This window comes from Anas platyrhynchos, chromosome 2 (assembly GCF_047663525.1).
Source record: "Anas platyrhynchos isolate ZD024472 breed Pekin duck chromosome 2, IASCAAS_PekinDuck_T2T, whole genome shotgun sequence".
Lineage (NCBI taxonomy): Eukaryota > Metazoa > Chordata > Aves > Anseriformes > Anatidae > Anas > Anas platyrhynchos.
Genome location: NC_092588.1, coordinates 84,378,790 through 84,404,902, shown reverse-complemented (window position 1 = coordinate 84,404,902; position 26,113 = coordinate 84,378,790). Strand labels below are relative to the sequence as shown.

Here is a 26,113-nt window from a genome sequence, read left to right as displayed (position 1 = left end):
AAGGCTGTTTTGCTTGCATTCAGCTTCTTAAGGAACCTTCCTGGTATTCTTCAAGAGCGATACAGAGTCCATCACAGGGAGTCTTGGTGTGATTACTGCTGCACCTTCAAGAACAATAGGCAGAGGAAAAGAATCCTATACTTTCTAGAAGAGCCCTATGCTGGGTACTCTCATAAACAGCATCCCCTCTACATAACTGGAGAATATTTCTTTTGTTCTGGGATGGCAGTTTGGGTGCCAAGAAAATTGAAGCTTTTATCTCGTTGAGCAAAAATACTCTGCTTGCAAATCCATATTTAGTTTTCTAGATTTCTATGATTTATAGGACCGTTCAAAGTGGAACCTGAGTCAAAGATTAAGTAGTATTCAGGAGGTGTATTTTGTGCAGTGTCAGTCTTCGTATTATATAGAACAGCTGCGTGACAGACTTGGTTGAATTAATTAAAAGCACAGTAAGTAGAGGAAGCACTAACAAAAGTCTTCTTTTTGGATACTTATTACCAAAGATTATGACTAGGATAGCAATTCTGGAGACCTCAACTATATAGTTATGGAACAATCATGCCACATCCATCCTGGCTGCAGGTTCTTCCACTCTGCTCCCCTTTAGTGTGCCATACCTAGAGAGATTCTCAGAAGGTCTGCAGGAAGTCCCTGCACTGAAACATCTGAGATGTGTGAGGGCATATCAATGCTAAAATTCCATTATTTATTTCCCTCTAATACTGCTCTGTTCATTGTTAACCTTAATATATTCTGAAGCAAACATATCAGCCTCTGCAAGATTCAGTCCTTCCATTTTATTTAAAAATATTAATATCTGCATAGATTGTTGACTGGAGGTTTTACTGAATTTTCTACTGATACATAATTTATGCTAACACTGTATAGAAGGGATGTGACCTTACTTGCTATCCAAAGAGAACTACAAGATTATGCTGCATATTAGCACTTTTACAAAGCTGATTTAATTGAATTGTGTTTGTTATTTTTCCTTGCAAGCACTTTTCCCAAAAGGATGAGGTAACAGAGAATGATAATGTAGAATTGTTCTGTGAAACATGATAGTGTGCTGTAAATGGTTGACCTTTCCATCATTTAAGCAATAAGACACTCCAGGGTGTGCTGTTGAAGCATAATATTAACACAGCTCACCTACAATGAGCTTAGTATGCATGCTGATATCATACAGTAATGGGCACCCTGGAGTGTTTTTATGGAAGCATAAAATGTCAGATAGATTGTTGGAGGGTTTTTTTTATGTCTATAATGTTTTAAACAATTAACACAAAGTTATACTTAAAAACATAATCAAAAAACAAAACAAAACAAAAAAACAAACAGAAAAACACTCAACCATGAGGAGTTCTTAAACAAATTTGAGGGTTTTCTAATTATTATTAATTTCATCTATTTGTTGGTATCTAAAGGTCAACTTAGCCTAGGATGTGTTGTCATAAGCCCTAGAGTAAATGCATAGGGGGGAGAATCCCTGCCTGGGGGAGAAAAATTGAAGTAGATAAGCTAGCTACTTGTGTATTTAAGTGTAATTGTTAAATAAGATTAAACATATATAATCACTTTCCAGGTTTGTATGTCCTCAAGCTACTCGTAGCTCAGAAACTTTTGAGTTAGTACTTATCACAGCTTTGACACAAATGTATATTTTTATCTCTTCCTAATGTTTTACAGTGTCCATGCCACCAATAGTCAATGACCTGTTCGAATTTTGTTATATAGACTTGAATTTGCTTTATGCTTTCATGCTGCAGATGATACAAAAATTACAAAGTTCAGATTTTGTAAATGTCTCTAGAAATATTTCCAGAAGAATAGAAAGACAGTAGGAAACCTATTGTCAAATTATTATATGAGCTTGTGTGTATTCCTGTGTAGTGTCACGGCCTCTCCCTTACCCACATCTTTGATAGTCATTAAAAAAAAAAAAAAAAAGAAAAGAAAAAAAGAAAAAAAATGCACAAGGGTGCACAAAGAGAATTGCCAGCTATGCACAGCTTGTGCACAGTTTCTGGACAGGACAAAGATCAGGGAAGTGTCGTCTCTAGGCTGGATAAGGAGCCAAAAAGCAGACTCCCTCAGAAATGAGACCAGCTGCTTAAGGCATGAGCCTCCTCCTGACTGAGTGGTCAGTTTGTTTGTTTGCTTTCCCAAAGGCAACACAGGATTTTGTTGTTGTTGTTGAGGTGGTGGTGGTGATGAATGGGTTGAAAGAAAGATGATAGCAAATTCAGTGATACCAAAAATTATTAGGAGTCCCATGAGACAGGTGCCTACAGGTGATCTCATTTGACATTGTATAGAATTTGTCAATCCTTTGAATTTGTGTTAGACACATATATGTTATTTTTCTTTCTCTCCTACAAATGATTGGACACTGAAAAATTAATTCAGTTAGTAATTGAACCCTACAATTACTGACTTTGTTTATAAGGAGAAAAAACAAACAAACAAACAACAGTATTACAGAATGTATTTTCAAAGATTGACTGCAGCACAAAAGCAATGCACACCCACACTTTGGAATCTCTAAGCACCCTCTAGTAATGCCATGTATAATTCACAGATCTAAAACAAAAGGCATGTGCAGCGGAGGTGAGGGATGCTCTTTTGTTACAAAAGGCAGGTTTAAGCTGTATGTATGTCTTGCAGCTCTAGCAGCTCAGAGCAGCTCTGCCTGCTCTGATTCTTAGACGAGTAGGCTGCAGTTTCACTTCAATACTGAAATGGAAGGAAACTGGTTTTACTGTCCCATAATAACTTTGAAGAAGTAAACTTCCTTCTCACTAAGGGAATTAACATTAACAAGGAATTATTCATCTCAAGACAACCCAACAGTAGAATAATTACTTTCCATTCTGGCCAGAAATTCTGGCTACTCAGACATCCAAGCTACACAAGGCTTGTGGAACCAGATGTATAATCGGAGGGAAATGCATCAGATTCCTCTGTTACTTCGTTTTGCCTTTGCAAATACTCAGTGTTACTGTTTCAGATAACTGAACAAAATTGTTCTTTATTGATGAATATTACGCACGTGGAAGGTGTGTTCTGGCCTTCGTAGGATCACAAGCTGTCTGTTTTTCAAAGGACTGTTATGAGCCAAGTATGTGCAGTGAAGGTCTGGCTTACTGAGGGAGAGATGACTGCTCCTGTGGCTAGGGAAGTACAGGGTCAGAACTAAAGCTTACACCCTTCCCCTCTCTGATCTGGCTTTGGTACACATCTGAGTGGTCAAAATCATTCACATTTCCAGTGTGGAAGCAAAATAGTTACCATCTCACAGGCCTCGCTTCTAAAGAGACAGTAGCAGCTGGTGGTCTGGCCAGTCGGTTGACAAAGTGGAATACTCCTAACAGAGCCTTCCTGTATGAGAGATTTCAGTGGCTGTTGCAGTTTCCCATTGCCTGCTCATCTGACACTGGTTGGTGAAGAACAGCGTTGTATAACCTAAAGGTATACATCCTGCCTGATTTAGTCAGAGTTTCTGAGTTTCTGCCAGCAGAGCCTGACACTGCTTCTCTGTGGTGTCTCCTGCAGGAAAAAAGAAAAAAGAAAGAAAGAAAAAAAAAATTCTTCTGCTCTGGCTTGACCTAAATTGTGTTCCATTTTTTATCAGGACACCATGCATTTGGTGAAAAGGCAGGTTTTTTGCAGCATCAAAATGTTTCCTTCAGAAGGATCTGTGAAATTATTTTCTAAAAAATGTAAAGCACTGTAAAATAAGAGTAAAAAGCATTTGTAATGTGCATGTCCCAAACTGGATAATACCTTTAATGTTATGTTGAATCAGGACTGCATGTGTACATGAATGTAACTTCCTTTCACCTAACCAAGCTAGAATTAAACAGTCCTGGTTCGAAAATAATGGATAGGATTAATGTTAGTGTAGTTAGTGTAGATGCAATTTGCCTGTTTGATCCAGTACATACATACAACCTTTAACCAACCTTCTCCTGATCGTGGTTGGTTGGTTGGTTTATTTGTTTTGTGGGGGTGGTATGGCCGTAGGGGAAACATTTCCCCAGTTTGTGTACAAAGATAGTACAAGATATCTTCCTCATGTGAGAGTATAATTGTAAGAGCATTGTATTTGTACAGGTAATAAGTATGCAAAAGTAAAATTAATGCAAGTTGGGAAACTATGAACAACATGGAAACAGAAAATTTTACGTTAGTGAACACATAATATATTCTTTGAACTAGCAGAATAGACTAACTTTTTCTTATTAACTGATTGTCTTAAGTGGAAGTCAAGCAGGAGAAAAGTTTAGGTTGGGACTGTGTAGCTACAGTCCCTAGTTTGTCTGGCTACCTGAAATGATTGTGAAGGATGTAAAATTAGTGATAAAGATACAATAAATGTGCTGAATGCTGTGGAATTCCATTTGAAAGAAATACCGGCATATCAGTGACTGAAAATGGGTTATTAATTTTATTAAAATATGTATTTATTATAGCAGAACAGACCCCTATATGGGTCAGATGTAAGCAAGAAAAAAGTTAATTGCCTGGAAAAAGTACTGAGACTCAAAGCCAATAATTACAGGGACAAGACCTCTTTAAATGAGAGTGTGAATGAAGATAAACATTAAATTTCATAACGAAGTGATAAATGACTTATGATTGATTTAGTTTTCACTGCAGTCACACATTTCAAAATGTCACATTTACACTCAAATAACCTTTCCAGGGAAACAAGGATCTGTAAGGATGTATAAATATTTAGCTAAATGGTCTCATGCTTCACTGAGTTCTCTCCATTTGCAATTCATTATTTTGTTCATTTAAATGACAAGTGGTGTACTAGCTTTTTTAAAGAAACCAAACAAAAAATCCTTTTCTTTGAAAATATGAAAATCACTTTCTGCTCTACTATAATGCAAAATATAATTAAACCTGAATAAAACATATAGAATTGAAATTCTGAACTGTGTGTTTTCAAGTGGATTTTGTAATTAATTTTTGGATGTTCTGGCAACAGCTTTTCTTTTCCTGAAAGGAAATACAAAACTATTTGAAGAAAATAGTAAGATTTTAATCTAAATCTGTGTAGTATAAATTTGGGTAAATTAAAAAAAAAAAAAAAAAGCCTTTCCGACTTCATGCAAATTTCTCACTATGTTATGCTGGCATGTCACTGGAAGGTCACAGAGTCATTTAGTTCTGCTTTCTGTGATAAGTTTTCAACATTTTGTTCCATCAGCCTACAGTATTCATCACCACAGGGCACTAAAGTCATGCTGTAGAATAATATAGGTGGAGAGAACCCTGAGCAAGCTAATACACACTGTTTTTTTTGTTTCTTCTTGTGATACTCATTTGCTTGCTAGCGGCAAATCTGTCACTAAACTTGTAGAGAATTTTTGGTGTGGAGTTTAAAAAAGCTTATTTTACAGAGGCACCAAACTTCTCGGATTTTCAGCTGTGACAGAAATAAACCCTTAGATTTTGAGAGAAAGACAAGTTAGGCAAAATATTCTTTGGTGAAACCATTTAACAGGGCTTTTCATGCATGTGTTATTTCATAATGCACTTAAAACTTTTTTTTTTTTTTATTTTAAAAGCTCTTTCGTGTGTGTGTGTGTGTGTATTGTTTTTTCCCAGTGTCTTCAGCTGATATTGCTACTGGTTCCCTGACCTTTATCCTTAGAAAGTAGGAAATTCCTCTTAAAAAGGCCTGCTTCTGTCCGGTAGCATATTAAAAATTTTATTCTCCTTCCTGTCTCCTGGCAGAAGCAGTTTTCAAAAGAAGTTGGTTTCAGGAAGTTGGTTTTGGCATGGAAGATATCGCACTAATATAAGAATATTCTGCTCCTATCTTTCTACATGAAACTTACGCACCAGAAGAAAAAAAAAAAAAGTGTGTCATACTTTCTTGCTGTCTTCAGAAAAAGAGATGAAAACAATCCTAGCATAAAGAAATTTTTGTTGTATTAATTTCTACTTTTTCTCCAGGTGAGGTAATGTTATTATTTGCTTTTAGGTAATGTATAAGAAGGAGTGTGTCCAAGTAGATCCTACTAGCAGGAGCAGGAAAAAAAAAAGACAGTAATGTAGATACTTTTAAATTATGCTAGGAGGAAAGCTCTTGAAATTAATGGAGAACTTTTGGAACAAGAATATGTGGAAAGGAACCAGCTCCTGTTGCTGTTAAAGCCCAGAAGGCAGACAGTATTCTGTACTCCTAAATATGTAATGTCTCTTGTTGTTTTAGCCTAAAACTGAAGAAACATTGTTGACCTAAAATTACCTCTTTCTATAAAGAACATCTGTGTCAGCTCGGAATTCTGAACTATATTGGCCCACTTACTCAGTATGATGATTTATTTATGGATTTCTGGAGTTATTACTGTTGACACTAGAATGAATAATTGCTTATTATAACGTTTGATAGCGGCTCTGGGTGGCAGAGGCCATTAGCAGCATCTGGAGAAAAGATTTTTGCAGAGCTAAGAACCTGAAACAGAGATCTGTCTAAAGAAAATAATCTTATCCACTGTGAGGGCTACATTTCTTCAAGGAAAAATAGATGCCTATCACAGCTTGAAGGATTCCTTTGTCCTCTTCTGTCCTTTCTTTTGTTCTTTCCTTATCTGTATACGCTTCTGTTAAAAGGAGCAAGGTATATTAAAATACGTATATAAATCAATTTACAATGCATTAAAATATCATTATTTAGATGTAACGTAATTCATGGTTATATCTAAAACATTAGTACAGACTGGGTGACGAATGGGTTGAGAGGAGCCCTGTGGAGAAGGACTTGGTGGATGAAAAACCACCCAGAAAGCCAACCGTATCCTGGGCTGCATCAAAAGCAGCGTGGACAGCAGGGCGAGGGAGGTGACTCTCCGCCACTGCTCTGCTCCTGTGAGACCCCACCTGGAGGGAGCACCTCTCCTATGAAGACAGGCTGAGGGACTTCCAGTACCTGAAGGGCGTCTACAGGAAAGCTTGGAAGGGACTCTTTGTCAGGAAGTGTAGTGATAGGACAAGGGTAACAGCTTTAAACTAAAATAAAGTAGATTTAGATTAGACATCAGCAAGGAATTCTTTACTGTGAGGGTGGTGAGGCACTGGAACAGGTTGCCAGAGAAGCTGTGGGTGCACCATGCCTGGACGTATTCAAGGCCAAGTTGGATGGGGCTTTGGGCAACCTGGTCTGGTGGACGTGGGTTGAAACTAGTTGATCTTTAAAGGTCCCCTCCAACCCAAACCATTCTATGAAACAGCAGTATGCTGGAAATTAGTGTTGTACTCTCAAATTCTTCCTTTACATATTTTGTATAGAAGTTGCAAATTAATATATACATTAAAATTTTAGTCTATTCTGTGCTAGTATTAGTACTTCTAATATCAGTTTTATACATGTAATACACATTTTTAAAAGCATAAATGCCAATGTATTTCAACACGCAAACTAAAATTTCAGCCTTTACCCTATTTTTGGTATGTACGGAGACACTAATGTTTTTAGGGCAGAAAGGTAGCACAAGAGGCTTGAGAACTGTTGTCTCTTGTGCTTCTAAATCATCAATTTATATGCTGACTTCATATTAGGTAGGTGGATGGAAATTAAGAGTAACCTTACTTGATAGAAGGTTAAGCAAACGAAGGTGTTTTTTCATTTTAGGCTTGATGTGGGTAGAGAACTGTAGAGGTATTCAGTTTTGAGGAGGAGTGGCCCACTATTACTCAAATAAAAGGACAAATTCTGGAGTTCAAATGGACTTAGCAGAAAATGAAATAAAAGATGTTCTGGCTCCAATGACTGAATGTACATAAGTATATCATAGAGGTCATTTAGATGAGTAATGCAGAGCTCATAATAAAGATAAATAGTTTGATGAGTAATTCCCAGATCCTACAACAGTTAATTTAGTTGGTGACTTGCTAGCTTTGAAGCAATTTGCTCATACCATGTGGGCTTATGTCATTAATAGTTGGTAGATATGGCTATGAAGAATTGCAGTCCTTAACACAGGAACATGCTGAAATGCATTGTACATGCCCAGATCTGTTTTCTGTTTCTCCCATGACCCTGAGCTCTGGGATACTCCTGTCCCCCCAGAGGTGTTTGTTTTAAACTCTTGCACAAGGATTCAAATTTTCCCTTTCTCTGCTGTCCATATGAATTTCTGCTGGTTATTCCATGTCTCTATAAAGGTCTGAGCAGTAGAAAAGTTTGCACCAAACAGTTACAAAAAAAAACAACAAACGTATATATATATATTTACAGCCATGTAAACTATTATGTATGTATAATAGGAATGAAAAAGGTAGGATGAAATGTCTAGAAATTTTGAAAAGTTTGTTTAGAAATGATTATGGAAAAGAAGAAGTTGTGTTGGGAGGGAAGCAGTTAAGACATACTTATTGAAGTCATCTGCAGGTTTGGTGTCCTACCTTATGTCCTGGTAACAGGAATGAAAACCATGAAACATCTGCGAGTGTGTGGTGATATATACTCATCTGAGTATAGCTGTATGTATGTACTCACATGTAGTATTAACCTAAGGAGATATAAGTTAGAGCTTACAAATTGATCATTATAAACCTTTCTGTAGTAGTAAGTTTTTCAATAAAACCCAAAATATTTTGAGATAATGAAAATGGGCTTTTTTAAAGAATATAACCCTAAACATTTGTGATTTCTTACAGGATGACTACCTAATATATTAGAATATATATATATATAAATAAACAAGATAACATTAAGTAAACTTGACACTCACAAATCCATGGGCCCTGATGGGGTGTGCTCACGAGTGCTGAGGGAGATGGCAGATGTTACTGCTAGGCCACTCTCCATCACCTTTGAAAGGTCAGAGAGAACAGGAGAGGTGCCTGAGGACTGGAAGCCAATGTCATTCCAGTCTTCAGAAAGGGTGAGGACAGCCTGAGAGAGCTGGGCCTGTTCAGCCTGGAGAGAAGACTCAGGAGTCGTTATCGATGTATACAACTATCTTAAGGGAGGTTGTCAAGAGGATGGGGTCATACTCTTTTCGGTGGTGCCCTGTAACAGTATAAGAAACACAGGAAGTTCCATCTGAATATGAGGACAAACTTTTTTACTACGAGGGTGACAGAGCACTGGGACAGGCAGCCCATAGAGGTTGTGGAATCTCCTTCACTGAAGATACTCAAAACCTGCCTGAATGTGATCCTGTGCAACGTGCTATGAGTGACCCTGCATGAGTGGAGGGATTAGACCAGATCATAGAATCATAGAATATCCTGAGTTGGAAGGGACCCTTAAGGATCATCAAGTCCAACTCTTGACACCGCACAGGTCTACCCAAAAGTTCAGACCATGTGACTAAGTGCACAGTCCAATCTCTTCTTAAATTCAGTCAGGCTCGGTGCAGTGACCACTTCCCTGGGGAGCCTGTTCCAGTGTGCAACCACTCTCTCTGTGAAGAACCCCCTCCTGATGTCAAGCCTAAACTTCCCCTGCCTCAGCTTAACCCCGTTCCCGCGGGTCCTGTCACTGGTGTTAATGGAGAAAAGGTCTCCTGCCTCTCGACAGCCCCTTACGAGGAAGTTGTAGACTGCGATGAGGTCTCCCCTCAGCCTCCTCTTCTCCAGGCTGAACAGGCCCAGTGCCCTCAGCCGTTCCTCGTACGTCTTCCCCTCCAGGCCTTTCACCATCTTCGTAGCCCTCCTCTGGACACTCTCCAACAGTTTCATGTCCTTTTTATACTGTGGTGCCCAGAACTGCACACAGTACTCGAGGTGAGGCCTTACCAGCGCAGAGTAGAGCGGGACAATCACCTCCCTCGACCTACTAGCGATGCCGTGCTTGATGCACCCCAGGAGAGGCCCCTTCCAACCAAAACTGTGTCAATCCTTGTTTCACTGCAGGCTGGATTTTGTTCCAAGCATAATTTCGGTGTATTCAGTATCTGTGTGGGCTACTGCACATTTTGCAGAATCTTCTTTGGTTCATTTTTTCCCCTATACTTGCAAAGGCCTTTATGTTGGCTGCCTGCTTCTTTCAGCAGTCTGTCTCTGCATGAGCTGCAGCCTGACCGCTTATTCACATAATCACAGAATTATCTACATTGGAAAAGACCTCCAAGATCATCCAGTCCAACCTCTGACCTAACACTAACAAGTCCTCCGCTAAACCATATCCCTAAGCTCTACATCTAAACGTCTTTTAAAGACCGCCAGGGATGGTGACTCCACCATTTCCCTGGGCAGCCCATTCCAATGCCTATCAACCCTTTCAGTAAAGAAGATCTTCCTAATATCCAACCTAAACCTCCCCTGGCACAACTTTAGCCCATTCCCCCTCGTCCTGTCACCAGGCACGTGGGAGAACAGACCAACCCCCACCATCCCTACAGTCTCCTTTAAGGTACTTGTGGAGTGTGATAAGGTCGCCCCTGAGCCTCCTCTTGCTGTAGTTGGCAACTTGGAAAGTTCTACTTTGGAGCATCTTCACTTCATCCAGGGCAGCTATCACTGCCTTCTTTCGAGATCTACCTTGTCTGGTCATGCTCTTCTGAAGGAACAAAGCATACAAGCAAGAAGTCAACTCACAGATGAAATACTGTTTAGCAGTATTTGCCATTGCAATTGAAGTTAAAGCTAAGAGTTTGAGTTGCAAACAACTGTCTACACACACGATGTGGACATAGGAAGTGGGAATTCATGGGAAGCAAATAAACAAAAACCTGGTGGATATTCCAAGCAAAATCCGCAGGTGAAAGCTTGACTGGAATGGGGAGGGACAGCTAGGATCTGACTATTGTGGTTTGTTTTCGATGTTGCAGTTTGTGTGATGTGGATAGTATAGGTCTGAAAAAGTGATTTTAAAATAAATTTTTCAGGGGATGAAGCCATATCTCACAGCATTAGCACAGAAAATATATCTCAGGGTCCTTGGAAGTTTTGCCTGTGGAATTAGATTCGTAATGCTTATGTCATATTTTAGCACCTAATACAACTACAGAATTGTAGAAAAGGTCAAATATATATTTTTAGGCACCAGCCAGTCTCAAAAACTAAGAAAATAATTCTGCCAGGCAGACAGGCTTATCTTCAACTTATACTACTGCCAGTGGAACTGAAATATGATGATAGTGCTACTTGTAATACAATTAGTGAGAAATATTAAGTAAATTACTGAGGAAAAGAAGTCATCTTTAGTAGTATATCTTTAACCTAATAAACCAGGTGGCATTGGACTTTTTTCTGTGGGATAACCAATATAGATACATGGAGAAAGACTGATGGAACGTGGAGTAATATGGATACTGATAGGCACTGTGCATTTGCTGTTGGTGATACTTCTAACAGAACACTCTAATACAGTGTTCTGTTAGATCAGTGTTACCTTTTCATACTGATTTGAGAATTTATGTATTTTTTATATGAAAATTAAAATAAAACTTTTGTAGGTGTATAGTATTGCTGCTTTTCATAGCTTGTTTGAATTTCTAAACAATTCATAAATCTTAGTCTTTGTCTTGAAGTGGTCAGGTAGTTGGACTAGATGATTTTGAAGATCCCTTCCAACAGTTCTGCTTTTTTTTTTTTTTTTTTCTGTTCTGTTCTCACTCCCAGTTTATACACTTGCACTTCTGAATACTAGTCTGTTTTTCTGACCATGTGGAATGGCCATGGATGAGAAATAGAAAAGAGATAATTGCAATATTTACAAAACAAGTTTTTTGTTCTGTCAAAACATAAAACTTGGTAGTGTATCCCTTCTCATCACTGCTTCTTTGTGCATGCAGGCACACTGCCTCTTTTCTGTCAGTGCACATTAATAAGCTGACAGCCCAGTCCTCTTACAAATTTTTATAAGCTTTTTAAAAATACCAGGTTAGCTGGTAAGTGTATCATACGACATTAGAAAACTACTTTTATACTTGGTGTGCTTTTCATAGTTTGTTGGTTTGGGGGAGTTTTTCCCTCAACATGATGAGTTACAGTGGAAGAGATTTGCAGGGAGTTGTATGTTTTTTTATTTCTTTCTAATAGGAATTATTTTAGCAACATTCATGTGAAATATGTTTGAGTCAGAATAAGACTAGCAATATGGGAGGGTGATAGAATGTAATCTACCATGGAACAGCACTATACAAATGTTTCATGTGTTTCACAAAGCAAATGAAATGGATATAAAAAGTAATTCTCTTTAGTCTGAGATGTCACAAACAGAGTAATTACAGCTTCATATTTTCCTCATGGAATGTATGGTACTTTCCACCTTAAAAGATGGCAAGAAAAGAAAACATGCTTCCTGTTTTGCCACTAATATCAAAGTTTATTTTAATTTTTTTCTCTGCACATATGTGTCTCTCTATGTATATTAAAATATTTTTTCTTGGTAGAGGTAGAGAATTTGACAACCTAATGTGTTTATGTGAGTACCCCTCTCTTTTTTTTTTTCCTGGGGAGAGATGAGTTTGCTTCAGTTGTTTTTCCTTTTCACAGACTTCACCCTTCTGTAAAGTTAAAGCTCCTCAGAATTTATTTCTACGAGTTTTCATGTGTATTTGAAATAGGGTTGCCAGCTAGGGTAACTGGCAGATGTAGACTAAGAAGGACATAGGGTAAGATATCCTTACAGCTGGGGCTGTGCCACCTCTGGTGGTATGAGCTGTGCTGAGGCAATGTGCAGAAATAAGCATAAAGTGAGCCCAAAACTGAGGAGTAAGAAAACATCAACATACACACCGTCCACCCATCAAGAAACCCTATCTGTGAACTCCTTCTGGCAAAGAAGAAGGGCATTGGAACAGAGAGCTTAGCATTAGCATAAAAAGGTTAAGTACTGGTAATTTTTCTTGTATGGTGGTTTTAACGGTGGTATTATTGATGTGGCTTAACTGTGTCATTTGGACTATGAGCATTGGTATTATTGAAACTGTTAGTTCCAGTAATACAGCATTAATATTACTGGACCAGACACCACAGGTGTGTTTTGGTTAAGTTGCTAAGATCTTAGGCTATTAATATATTTTTTTTTCCATATATCTGGTATTTTTCCTCTTTGTCTTGAGTATATATATTTCCTCTTTGATTGAGTATAACAGCATCTAGTATACTGCTTTAGGTTTAACTAAAAATTATGTCCTCTGGTTTGTACTCTAATGAAATCTGACTATTGAGTTTTTAAAATGTTTTTTCTTGTATGGTCCTTATAAAAAAAATGAGTGACATGGATCTGTTTCAGGCTTCTGAGTCTCACTGCACCAGTCATGAAAAGCTCTAACGAGACTTATCCGTTTTCTTGTCTGTGTGTGTCCTATTGATATACAGCATCATTTAGAAGAAATAAAAAAATCTAAATGCATCTAATATTCTGGTATTTCAGAAAGGTTTTGCAACTTAGATGTAGTATATTTTTATATCCTTCTGTCTAGAAAATACAATACATGAGGGCATCATGAAAACCTACATGTATTAATATGTCATGAAATGTTCCAGTGAAGGAGGGGGACTAGTCTCAGTATCCTGGAATATAAAACAAGGAATGACAGTTATTCTTTCCTTTCCCACAATAGAAAGTTCATTTTTTCTTGCCCTGAAATATTATGAAAAGTCACATTTTAAACCTGTGCAGGACTGAGTCTTGTTTCCCTTTGGATTTTGCATATCTTACAGAATATATTAACATTTAGGGTACAAAAAAAAGTTGCTTTCTCTAGAAAGTTTTGTGTTTTTTTTTTTTTTTGTTTTGTTTTGTTTTTTTTTTGTATTCCCATTCTTCTTTTTATAAATACCAGCTTAATGTAAAAATAGACCCTGGGAAGAGTACATGGCTACCACATAGAAGGTGTAATTTTATAATCCATTTCATAATCAACTTAATTTTGTATCAAGTTATTTTTTGTCAGTGTTTTTGTGTATATATACACAGAGTGAAAGGGATGCTTTGAAAACTCTCCAATTCTGCAATCATCTGGTCTAGAAGGTCTCCTAGGTAGGGATAACTTTTCAGTCGTACTGAAAACGTGAGAAGAGATAAGAAGTCATTTACAGCCTCTTGGCTGCTAGCTCCTCGCCCTGAAAAAAATAAAAATAAAAAATTAGGAAGAAGCTGTAAAATTGTGAGTGTTCCACTGCATTTTGTCTGCATAAAAAAACTATCTGGCAGGCATGTCTACTCTGCAAGAGCCCATCTGTTCATGTTGCCATTAGTCTTCATGGAATAATTGCTCAAATTCTACAGTTTTTGTAAGTGATCAAATTTGTCTACACTAATTCTGCAATGAAGGTTTTCCTGGTGGAATAGGCAATAGTTATTGTGATGTTTTAGGCTTATCTTTCTCTAATCCATAGTGTCAAATTCATTTTGTTATTGCAACTGGCTTAATGGTCTAAAATTTCAAGAAGAAATGGGAGTTGTTCAGATCCTATATAGATAGATGGTCTTCTGCTGACCTCTAATGGAGAAGATAAATCTGAAACTACCTCATAGCCGGTTCAGTGTTTGTAGCTCAGCAGAACAATAATGCTTTAATAATAATACTGTCATTCTGTTAGATGTATCTATTTTGTGTGAGGGGATCTGAAGAAAATGATACTGAAAAGTGATGGTTCAATAATTGATTTGTTTTGCAAACCTGAAACCTGTCTAGAGTTGAAAAATCCATGCCTACTATTAAAACTTTTGAGAGAGAAGTGTAGAGTATATGTGTTTGTGAACCTCAATGTTGTGGTAGAAAGCCCTGTACTCTGTGTGCAAAGACAAAAGAATATGTGAGTCACACTGCCATACTTTTATATCAGGGATCTTCAGCATTTGGTCAGGAGAAATACATTGTTCACCTTTGCTTTGTCTGTAATGCATAGCTCTAGAAAATAGTGCCAGAGGTAAAAGGATGCACAGAACACCGATTTTCACATTTTTGGAGGTTTTCCTTTTTCTTTTTTTTTTTTTTTTTTTCAGAGATGAGAAATCAACATTGTATTACCGGGAGAGTAAGGAGGGTCAGCTCTGTGCGTATGGTATTTTAGAATCATGGGAAAGCTGAGGCTAGAAGGCAGCTCTGGAGACTGTCTAGTTTTGGTGGGTAGGTGCCATCCGGCCAGCTAACCCCCAGACTCAATCACTTGCTCATTCACTTCTGTGGGATAGGGGAGAGAATTGGAAAGGTGAAAGAGGGAAAACCTGTAAGCCAAGATAAAGATATTCTAACAGGTGAAGAAAGAAAGGAAAATAACAAATGATGCCAAATCAATCACTCATTACCTCCTACCAGCACACCAATGCCCAGCCAGTCTCTGAGTAATGGCTACTTTGGAAGAAAATACTTGCTCCATCAAGTTTGCTGTTGAGAACAACATCATATGGTGTGGAGTAGCCCTTTGGTCAGATTCGATCAGCTCTCCTGGCTGTCTCCTCCAGCATTTTGCTCATCCCTAACCTACTCTGTGATGAGTCAGCAAGATACAGAGGCTTTGATGCTGTGCAAGCACTGTTCAGTAACAGCTAAAACATCCATGTTGTCAACACCGTTTTGGTCTCTGCTCTAAAACAAAACACCATACTGGCTGGTATGAAGAAAGTTAACTCCATCCCAACTAGTATGCTAGTCCAACCCCTGAGCTCAAATCAGGGTGAGCAAGCCCAGGTTGCCAGGACCATGCACAGGTGGGTTTTGAGTAACTCCAAGGATGCCACAACCTGTTCTAGTGTTTGACCACCCACACAGTAAAAAATAAAAAAATCATCACAGGGTACTGCTGAACTGAGCCTGGATTTTTTTTTTATTTTATTTTATTTTTTTTTACTCTTAATGGTTAGGTATTTACTCTCCTGAGCTGCTTCTTCTCCAGACTGAACCATCCCAGCTCTTGCAGCCTTGCCTCATAGAACAGATATTCCAGTCCCTTAATCATCTTTGTGGCCCTACGCTGGACTTGCTCCAGTAAGCCCATGTGTGTCCTGTATAGGGAGCCCAGTTACGGACCCAGGACTACAGATATGTCTCAGCAAAGCTGAAGAGAAGGGAAGAATCACCTCCCTTGACCTGCTGGAAGCAGTCCTCCTAATACAGTCCAGGGTGCTATTGGCCTTTTTTGCTGCTTGAGCCTGTTGCTGGCTCTGGACCGCAGTCCTTTTCTGCAAAGCTTTTACTTGGTTTCCTTTCCTTTTTAACTGGGTGTATGCTACCTGCTTTATGCTAATTGTTTTTGAACTGATAACCTTATATATCTCCATTAACCTGAATAACCTGAATTTCTTATTAAACTCCCAGTAGTTTTTTAATTTGGACAGATTTTTTTTTTTTTTTTTTTTTTTTAATAGAGCCGTTTAGCTGTTCCAATAAACAGCTACCAGTTTGCCAAACAGCATGTGTACTGGTTGAGTATGCACATGGCTGTGAACTAGCCAGAGTGTGAATGGCTATAGTCCAGTGAAAATAAAACCCTTCTTTGAAGGAGCTTCTGTGAAGAGAGTTGTGCATCACGCTGGAAGAGGAAGAGAGGAAGGCAGGCACTAGTGACATGGAGAGGGAGCTTGGCAAGGCTGGAAGGACTATGTGCTGGGAGACACAGTACGTGAGTCCGTTTGAAACTATGCTTCATTGGTTACTCTGCTCACAGAACAATTTGCTAAGCTTCTTGCATATATTAATACCTGTTTACCAAAACATCAGTGCTCTGCTTTCACTGTTGTAAATGCTTCATTTACTCCAGAAGATGGTGCTCTCTGCATTTACTTTAGAATTTGTTGTGACAGAAACAATTTATATCCAATTCAACCTTGGCTGACTAGTAAATTATTGGGGGTACCTTTGTAATAGAAGCTGTTAATGCAGCCTCGCTCTCGAGGCTTTCACATTTACAAATAATTTGCATAACATTTCCGCATGAGGGGTTAGAAAATGCACAGCTTCTCCAGTAATCTTACATTAATGTAACCTGATATGTTAAAGCAATCTCAGTTACTTTTCTACCACTAGACCATACATACACAATTATAAAAGACTAAATAACATTTTATTCAATGCACTAACTGCAAGTTGACTTTTTAATTGGAATATTTGTAAAATTCCTCTGTTCTGCTGTTTCTTTATGGAAGATACAGGGTCTTTGCAATAACTATTTATACATAGTTATGAAAAGATGAATATGCATATAAGTATTGTTTCTGATATAATTTATTTAATTTTAATATTAAAACCAGTATAAGAAATTATGATTTTTAGTTCAGAATTATGTCCTCAAATTTGTCACAAACTTCATATTGTAGTGTTGTTTCTGTATTTCTAATTGATTTGATACTCCTGGACAATTAAAAGCAGGATAAATTTCTGGCTTTGTCTTTCTTTTCAGCCTGTTCCCAAGGAAGACACTGATACAGCTTGAAAAACTTTCTAACATAACCACATGTTTTATGCACATACTAGCCTGTGAAATATTGCAAGCAGTTCAATTTTGAGCATGGTCTCAGAACAAGTGACAAGCTGAGCCTGAAACACATATGTGCAACTCTTCCTGATCAGGCTGTCAGGTAAAACAGGTATCATGTCTTTACTGTTTGGTTGGTAGTTTTGATACAGCTGATGAGATTGTTCCATATATGAGGTTTTGGTGAGAAAACAGAAGAATGTGGGAGCAGTAGGAAATTTGAGTAAGGAACATATAAAGTAGCAAAGGGGTGCATGTGTTACAGGCTAAAATTACAGGACAGTTGAGATTGGAAGGGAATCTGCTTAAACCATCTGGTCCAACCCACTGTTCAGAAGAGGTTTAGCTTTGATGTTGGATTCTATTGTATTCAGAATACCTGTTTGGGTTGGGAAACAACAGTGAACTTCAAAGCTTTGTTCTCTAATTCACCTGGTAGTGACGATGCTGTGGCTTCATAAGCTATCTTCAGAATAGTTCCCTTTAAAAACAAGGTAAAGCATCACATAAATTCAGTCTAAAGCTCTAATGGATTTTCTCAGTTCCTGGCTTATCGGCTATCAGTATGTTTACTTTAAAAAAATTTCCAAGATTCCAGTCGATTTAAAGATCTGTTTCTAGCCTACCATTTTATTGTTTATACAAGCTTCCCAAAGTTTAGATGCATGACATCATACTCATGGTCAGGGTTAGCATCTCATCATGTACAATTTGAATTGTTTGATGTGCCATAATGTATATAATCAATGGCCAGATAGGACGCTTTCCAGAAAAAAATTTCAATGTAAATAATACAAATTTGAGGAATAATAATACAAATTTGAGGAATTAGAAATTGTGAGTGAGTGGGTGGAGAGAATCACACGTGACATATGAGAGGTTGGAGAAAAACAGTGCTGGAAAAGCATTGTTTTTCTGTAGAAAGCTAGAAGATGATTTACAATAGTTTGAATGAATTGAGCAAGACTTTTGCGTTTAGTTTTGAACCTTCCACAGCTGCTAATTCTGATTGTGTTGTGACAGTGCTTTCATCATTACTTTACTAAGGTACTTTATTAGTGAAAAGTGATTTCTAAAAGAACTCTGCACTCCATCATGATTGTTTCAGCAACCCAAAGTAACTCAGAGGTTTGTGCTAACTAAGAATGAGTAAACATTATTGAATTAAATGTTGAATTATCTTCCAGGTTGAACTAATTGTTGTACTTTTTCTCTTGCATGAATGTAAAGCAAGGGTAATTCCATTGATATCTATTAAATATTTTCTGGTTTTCATCTTCCTCTTTATATAAATATTTTTTTTTTTTCTACATAGTTGATCTGATTTGAAAAATGAGCACCTTTTCTGTCTAGACCAAATGAAATATTTTATTAAGATTTTCAAAGCACTTACACACTTGAGATTAAATTTATCATTAATTTTTCAGATTTTATAAAGTAATGAAACCAAGATATTTCAGAACATCCCTTTTGTGTTTTTCTTTTTGTTGTTGTTGTTTTGTTTTTCTTATTTTATTGACAGTAAGTATGAAATTAGGAAATTATATTTTATTTTACACAGGAAAAAGATTTCCTAATTTGGAAGCTTTTTTTTTAAATAAGTGACTCTTAATTATTCCTACTCAAAAATAAACCTTTAGAAATGAATGAATCATAAATATAAATAGTTATTAGAGCACTAAACATTTCCTAACCTTGGTTAGCAATAAACCTACGAACTCGCATAATCCATTTACTGGCATAATCTATCTTCTCTATCTTTTTATTTAATGAGAGGAAAAACAACAATTCAGTAAGAAATGAATAAACCCTATAATTGTAAGAATAAATTTCTGTAATAGGTGTAGAAAGCTTTTTTGGGACAGTGAAAATAAATTAATGTAATGTTTATATGTTATTGATTATAACAATGATTCACTTTTCTAAGTAATTAAAACTAATGCTCTGGATTTGAGAAAAAAAGAAAAAATGGCACATTACATTAGATATAACAAAGATAATTCATGAATTTCATTTGTCCTTCCACATTAGCCTAAAACCCTCAGATCTTCCCAGATTCCTACAGCTTAATTGTGGAAAAAAATGAGACAAACTGTTTTAAAATGTTACCTTCTGAAAAGTACATTTGGAAACTACTGGGTTCTGTGTTTTTGAAATTTCATTACTCTGAAGGAATGATCAAGCAAATTAGGTGGACGTTGCACGTAGAAATAGATCACTTAGAAACCATGTTTGGTGTTAGCACATTCACCTACGAAAATGTATTTTGTTTCAATAAATAGCAGTTAAAATAGCAATGAGATGAAATTATATATTGCTTGAATGACATTTTTTAAGGCATTTTTGTTATCAAATTAGCCATATCTGTAGATAGAATAGCAAGGGAAGTCGATCAGAGGAACTATTGCATACATCTTACTTTATTGTATTTAACTCTTTAGTGGTGCATAGAGAAGTATTTTGGAGAAGGATTACAAACTGATTCAATATGCTGCATTAAGATCTGATTAAAATGCTTTTAAATAGCTACCAGATACTGTGAAAGTGTACCACAGAATTTTTTCATAATGATTTGATGAACAAGTATTGACATTTAATTTTCTTTCTCTTGTTCCTCTCCTCTCCAATCATGGACACCCAATATTACTTTTATTAAGTTTGCTCATCCTTACATCAGTCTGAACATCATGCAAATGTAACCAGGTTGTAGCTCCTGAAATGGCATGTTTGCAAGGAGTTGTTTAGCTATTAACTTCTCCTTAAGGTTATGTAACAGTTTCTGCAACAAAACCATGTTTTATTTGTAACTTAGTCTTTTGTTGAACTTTAGGGAGATGAGTCCTTCTGCAAATTGTAAAATAGAAAATTGAAATTATTTGGAAGATGTTGCTGTGGTGCTTTTCTTGTGTCATGAAAATATCATAGAGTCATGAAATAATTGAGGTTGCTAGGGGATCACCTCTGGGGATTCACTCCTGGGGATCACCTAGTCCCAGCCCCCTGCTCAATCAGGGTCAACTAGAGCACATTGTACAGGATCACATCCAGGTGAGTTTTAAATGTATCCAAAGAAGGAGACTCCACAACCTCCCTGGGCAACTGTGCTCTGTCACCCCCACAGTAAAATAAATAAATAAATACATTTTACATTCTTTTTTGCACCTGTAGACTTTTATACCATGATAAAATGAAAAAATCCTCTCCAATTTCATATTCTGTTTTCCTAGTTAATTTTTGAAAATTAGTTAAAGTTAGTAAAGTTTTACATGAGGTAGCATGAAAACATTTGCTGAAACTAAGCTGTTACTGACATGACATGATAGGTTTCTGTAGATGACTTATTTGAACAAGTCTGCTTTGAAGGTGATCCTCCTCCCTGTGGGATTGAGATTTAAATCTGGCATTCCTATGATGTACCCATTCCTTCTTGTGGAATCCTATTTCTCAGTCTTCCATCTTTAAAATGGAGATAATTACAGAATAAAAGCTTTGGGTATTTTATGATCTATCCTATGGTCTGTCCTCTCTGGACTTGCTATATCTTTCATGAAAGATGACTGTTCTATGATACTATATTTTGTGTATGCAAATATGATTTTGTTCCGTATTTTGATTCATATTAAGTTTCAGTAAATCATTACAAACCGTTGTTGTTTTTTTTTTTTAATACTATCTGCTTCACTAACAATTACTCTTTCTTCTACATATAGTTGCATCTTACTTTAAAACAACATCCAATCTTTCAAATCGTGATGGATTTTGATCCTTTCTTTCTAAGCCCATAAAGTGGATATGTGAAGTCCATCTGCAAATGCAAATTTTTGCTACTCCTTTATTCTTTCCTTTAATACTTTGAATAGTAGTAGTGACAAGACCCCCACTGGCAGAACTCCAGTGGACACAACCCTCCAAGATAACAAATAATGTAACAAATCAATGTTTTTGACGGTTTTCATAACTAATTCTGTGCTGAGCTTTTAAGAGTTTTCATTTAAAATGTATCACTGTAAAGTCTGTGTGAGATTCTCACAAGATAGGATCAAAATGTTATTTGAAATATACTATTTCTTCCCAAACCATGAAGTTTTAATACTCCAGTAATTTCCTACTGGGAGGCTGTTAAATTGTTACACTGAGTGCTTTATAGTTTCTTGTGTCCTTTCCTGGATATATTTGTCTTTTTCTAGACACACCTCTTGTTTGTTCTAAAACTTAGCTGTTAACAGCTCTAAGACAATCTCTGTAGGTTTGCAGTGCTTTTTTTTTTTTTTTTTTTTTTTTTTAGGTATTTCTTATGGCTTCTGGCTTTTTTGAGAGAATTTTCTTTAAACTAAGCAGTATCTACACTATTCTACACTATTCCTTGACTATTCTAGTGTATGTGTTTAACTCTTTATTCCTGTCTGTTGCATCAGCCTTCTGTTCTGTATGTTTGTGAGTAAGATTCAGTCACAAATGGGACTGAAGCAATAGAGTATTTTTAAACATAGGTCCTGTCATCAGTGAATGAGGCATATTCCAGAGTCAAGTCCATAGTCACAGCTTCCCCAAATGGAAGATTTGATTTTGCAATATTTTTAAATATCTACCCTCCTTTCGCAAAGCTTTCTGCCTGTCCTATTCTAGTCTTTGCCCAGATTTTTCCAGCTTTTACTGTCATGTTTTGAACTGTAGTTCAAATTTTCAGTCTTCCTTTCATTCTCTGAGGCACATGTCCGTGCTGTCTAGGCTAATAAAAAGTTTGATGAAGTGTAGAGCAATTTGGAGAGATACTTTGACTACTACAAATACTGGTGACCAAGTATGTCTTCAGAGGAGCTCCTTTCAGCTGGCAGTATCTCTCTGATGTTAGATGAGTGCTGATCAAATTCCTGTATCTTTAAAGACCAAATCTATGCTTCTAAGCTCTTTTACTTCTGCTTGTTGACTGATTTGCTTCCCCAGAGCTTCCACATAGGGAAAAAAGAGAGAGTGGAATTAGAAATTCATTGTGAAAAAACTATCCGTCCCTCATCTGGGCAACGTAAAACTTCAGCTGATCATCGGGGGGAGAAGTCTCTCAGCTTTGTAGATAATATTAATTTGTAGTCATCTAATGAATCTTATTCATAGATAAAATAAAAGAAAAAAGATACTAAGTGCTTCAAAATTTTTGTGTAGTCTGTCATCGGTTTTCTGGTTTTCGGTCCCTGCTGAATTATTGACTGGTGTTTTTATTGGATTTTGTTTGCTACTGAGGAATTATCAGATATTTGTCACCCTGTGAATCTTCTGAGGAACATACAAGGTTAATACTATTAATATACACATACATATTTTAGAATCCCTAAAGAAAATATATGTGAATATACGTGAAAATATATGTATCCTAAATGAAAATTTCTCATGAAATAATAAGAAAGCAATACAAGTACCCAGAAATTACCCTCTTTTGTTTGTTTGTTTGTTTGTTTTCTGTGAAGTAAAATACTTCAGATAAGACCTGAATATGCACATTACATTTAATGTGGAAGGTATAAAGAAACATTCCATGCACTGAACAAGGTAAGAATCTTGGATAACAAACAAAAAACACCATAAACTGTCATCTAGTCAGGTATTAAGGACTGTAAGAAAATGTGCATGCAGTGGGAACAAATTAAGCAAGTATACTGATAACATTCTTAAAGGCTTGAGTGCTTGACTTTGATATAGTATCCTTTCAGTGCAAGATTTTTGATCTAACATGTTTTACACCCTAGTCTACTAAGACGTTGAAGATTTCTCTTTCACATTTGACATAATTTTGATTCTGGAAATGTCAAATTATCTCCTGATCCCAGCATCATTTTTGCCATTCTTAAAGCTTTTGATTTCAGTACAGATGAGATACAAGTCAGTTACCTTGAAAAGAAAAGTTGAAATGAAGATGCTGTAATAAGCTTCATGTAAAAGGAAATCAGGAGTTTGCTGGAATGTTAGAAAGGCAACTCTTGCACTAGAAAGTAGTCTTCCCTCCCCCAAATAGAAAATCAGAAAAGATAAATCAGAAAAGATAATGTACACTGAGAAAACTGAGAAAGTTACATTTCTGCATATCCTTTTTTTTATATAGGTATAGTATTCTAATATCTTCTGGAGAATGCAAGGCTGGTATTTTTCTTAACTCTGATTGTATTCTTTGATGTTGCATAGTAAGATGTGTCCTGTCTTATATAATTTTAATGGATGGCCGTGTATTTTCCAGTGGTTATCCTATGAAGTAATTCTTATATTTAACTAGGAATATTACAAGTTTGTTTCTGCCTAATATTCATTAGTTTTAAAAAAGCTGTGAAGAACTGAAATAAGAAAACCATCCAAACTGCAGTGCTTGATTTTAAGCTTAAAGGAAGCGTAACAGCTAGTACAGTATAGTCCAATATTATTTTGGTATTATGTTACTACGCCTAATGAGCAATAAGAACTTGTTCATTTATCAAGAGAGTATTTCTTACGTGTCTTGAAACACATGCATTGAGTATTTGCCACAAAGAAATACTACTGCTCTGCATACATTTTTTTTTTATATATTTATTGGTGCAAGAAAAAGTTGTGTTGAACTGATATGAGGCAGATTGTTCTTTCGTTGTTGTTTTTCCCTTTTAAATAAAATATTTCTTTGGTCATCTCAGTAATAGCTTTCTAATGTGAAAAATGTCATTAAGTTCATTTTTGAAGTGGAGATAGAAAAGAGCAAAGTAGCCAGTTTAAATAAGTGAATATAAATGTCAAAAATAAAACTCAGTTCTCTTGCTCCTCATTTTAACATCTTGTCCAACGTATCAGTAATTTGTACTTAGACATAGGTAAATTCCTTGGGCACTCATATGCATCTGAGATGAGGACTGGGTCAATACAAAGGCACATAGGATTTGGGCACAGATTCTCTGTGGTTAGAAATGTGGTGGAAATCTGTCAGGTTTTGAAGTGGGATCCAAATTTTATTAATTATTAGTTATATTATTGTTATTGCACCATAATTCATTAATATTTCAGAAAACAAACAAAAAAAAAACACAATAGCAAACAGTACATATTGTTCTTTTTCACAGATATGCCTGGAAATACACCAGATTTAACAGCAAGCTGATATATAAGGATCATGTCCCAGCAACTACAAAAGGAAATCAAGATAAATAATGTGGTAAACAAGCAGCAAGACTGAGGTAGTGGTTTCTTGCATTATATTTCTGTTTCTGTTGGTTAAATTGCATCAGTGGAGATACAATATGTTCTATAAATCCCTTTTTTCTTTGTTTTCTGTCTTTTTTTCTGTTTTTTTTTTATTTATTTTTTTTTTATTTTTTTAGAGATTGAGAAATTTCTGTTAATAAAGGACCTATATTTATTTACTCTGTGGAATAAAAGAAGAAAGTTTTGACATTTGACATCAATGTCAATCTGACATCAACTTGTCAATCTCATCCACATCCAGTTTTATTTTGCACTACTCATCCTATGTATTTTTTGACTGAAAAAAAAAGAATGATTGCTATGCATTTAGGCCAGAAACACAGGAAAAATGTCATAAACACAGTCATAGCAGTAAGGCACAAAACAACAAGGAAACAATCAATAGCAAAGGTTCAGTAAAACTGTTATAAACCAGATGTTGTGTCATTGCTCACATAAGGTTTCAGGCTTTTGAGTGACAGGCACTCCACAGCAAACTGGCAGCATTAATCAATAAGTACAGTAGGTAAGATTGACCAATCTGTTCCTACTGTGGAGTTATTGCCATGTTATTTTATTCAAAACCCAAACAAATATTTTCATTTGAAGAGGAATTTTGTGTCTCTTGTCCAAGGTATTGTGGTCTCAGTGTTGATACTTTAAACAATATTGGTCAGTTCTCAATTAACATAAAATATTGGTATTTTTAACTCTTTCTTCAATAACAGAAAGCACTGGAAATCTTACTGAAACAAGGGAATAAGGCTTCTATTAGTAATTTTCAAGGTGTCTCTAAATCACTAAGTCCTTGTGTATTTTCTGTCCTGTTTTTAAACACTAGTCAAAATATGATTGACAATAAGTTGCAGTAAATGGCACCAATGTTCTCTCTGTAATTTAATAGTTAAGTTTGTTAAAGGTAAGGTTCAGCGATACCTGAAGCTAAAAGAAATTGGAGTGGGATTTAGCTCAAAATTCAGACAAAGACAGTTGGATGTCTGAGTTCAATGTAACCTGCAGTGGTATTCAGCTGTCACCTACGGACTCACGTTTTAGAGTGGTTGTACTCTCAAATCTGTATCATTTGCTGTCTTCAGTGTTGCATACGCATAAAATTTTGCACTTCTTTGTTTTTTAAAATGATTTCCTGGAATTTCTGAGATAACTGAGCTCTAGTTTGTACCGGTGTGTTTTTATTTGGGGGTTTAAATGTTGTTTTCAATCAAGCCTGTAATACTTACATCACATCCACACCAGGGAGCATGTTTTAGTCTGTGTCTTTCATAGAATATTGGCTTTTTCTTAAAAGACAAAAGCAAATATGTTTTACAGTAAGTCCATCTGTATATAGATGGATAAAAAGCTCATAAACAAATGGCTCTCTGCCAGTGAAACCACTAAATTTCACAGAGGTTTAATCAGGATCTCCTGGAGGGAGATGGATTCTATAGACCTTTTTTTAAAAAACTGAAAAGAATTTCATAAAAACATTAGGCTAAAACATTTCTCTGGCTAAGGT

General features: G+C 36.3%; 1 long non-coding RNA gene across 4 annotated transcripts in view; it reads left to right on the top strand.

The window, feature by feature from the left end:
* The window catches only part of LOC106020553 (uncharacterized), a 33,689-nt gene extending 7,576 nt beyond the window's left edge, over positions 1 to 26,113 (top strand). Inside the window, exons 3-6 of one of the 4 annotated variants that reach the window (XR_011807769.1) lie at positions 16,295 to 16,544; positions 17,326 to 17,503; positions 24,474 to 24,587; positions 24,732 to 26,113. This is a non-coding gene — a long non-coding RNA (uncharacterized lncRNA). Of the gene's footprint in view, positions 1 to 16,294; positions 16,545 to 17,325; positions 17,504 to 24,473 lie in introns of all 4 variants that reach the window. The other 3 variants (XR_011807768.1, XR_011807767.1, XR_011807766.1) reach the window with 3 other exon arrangements.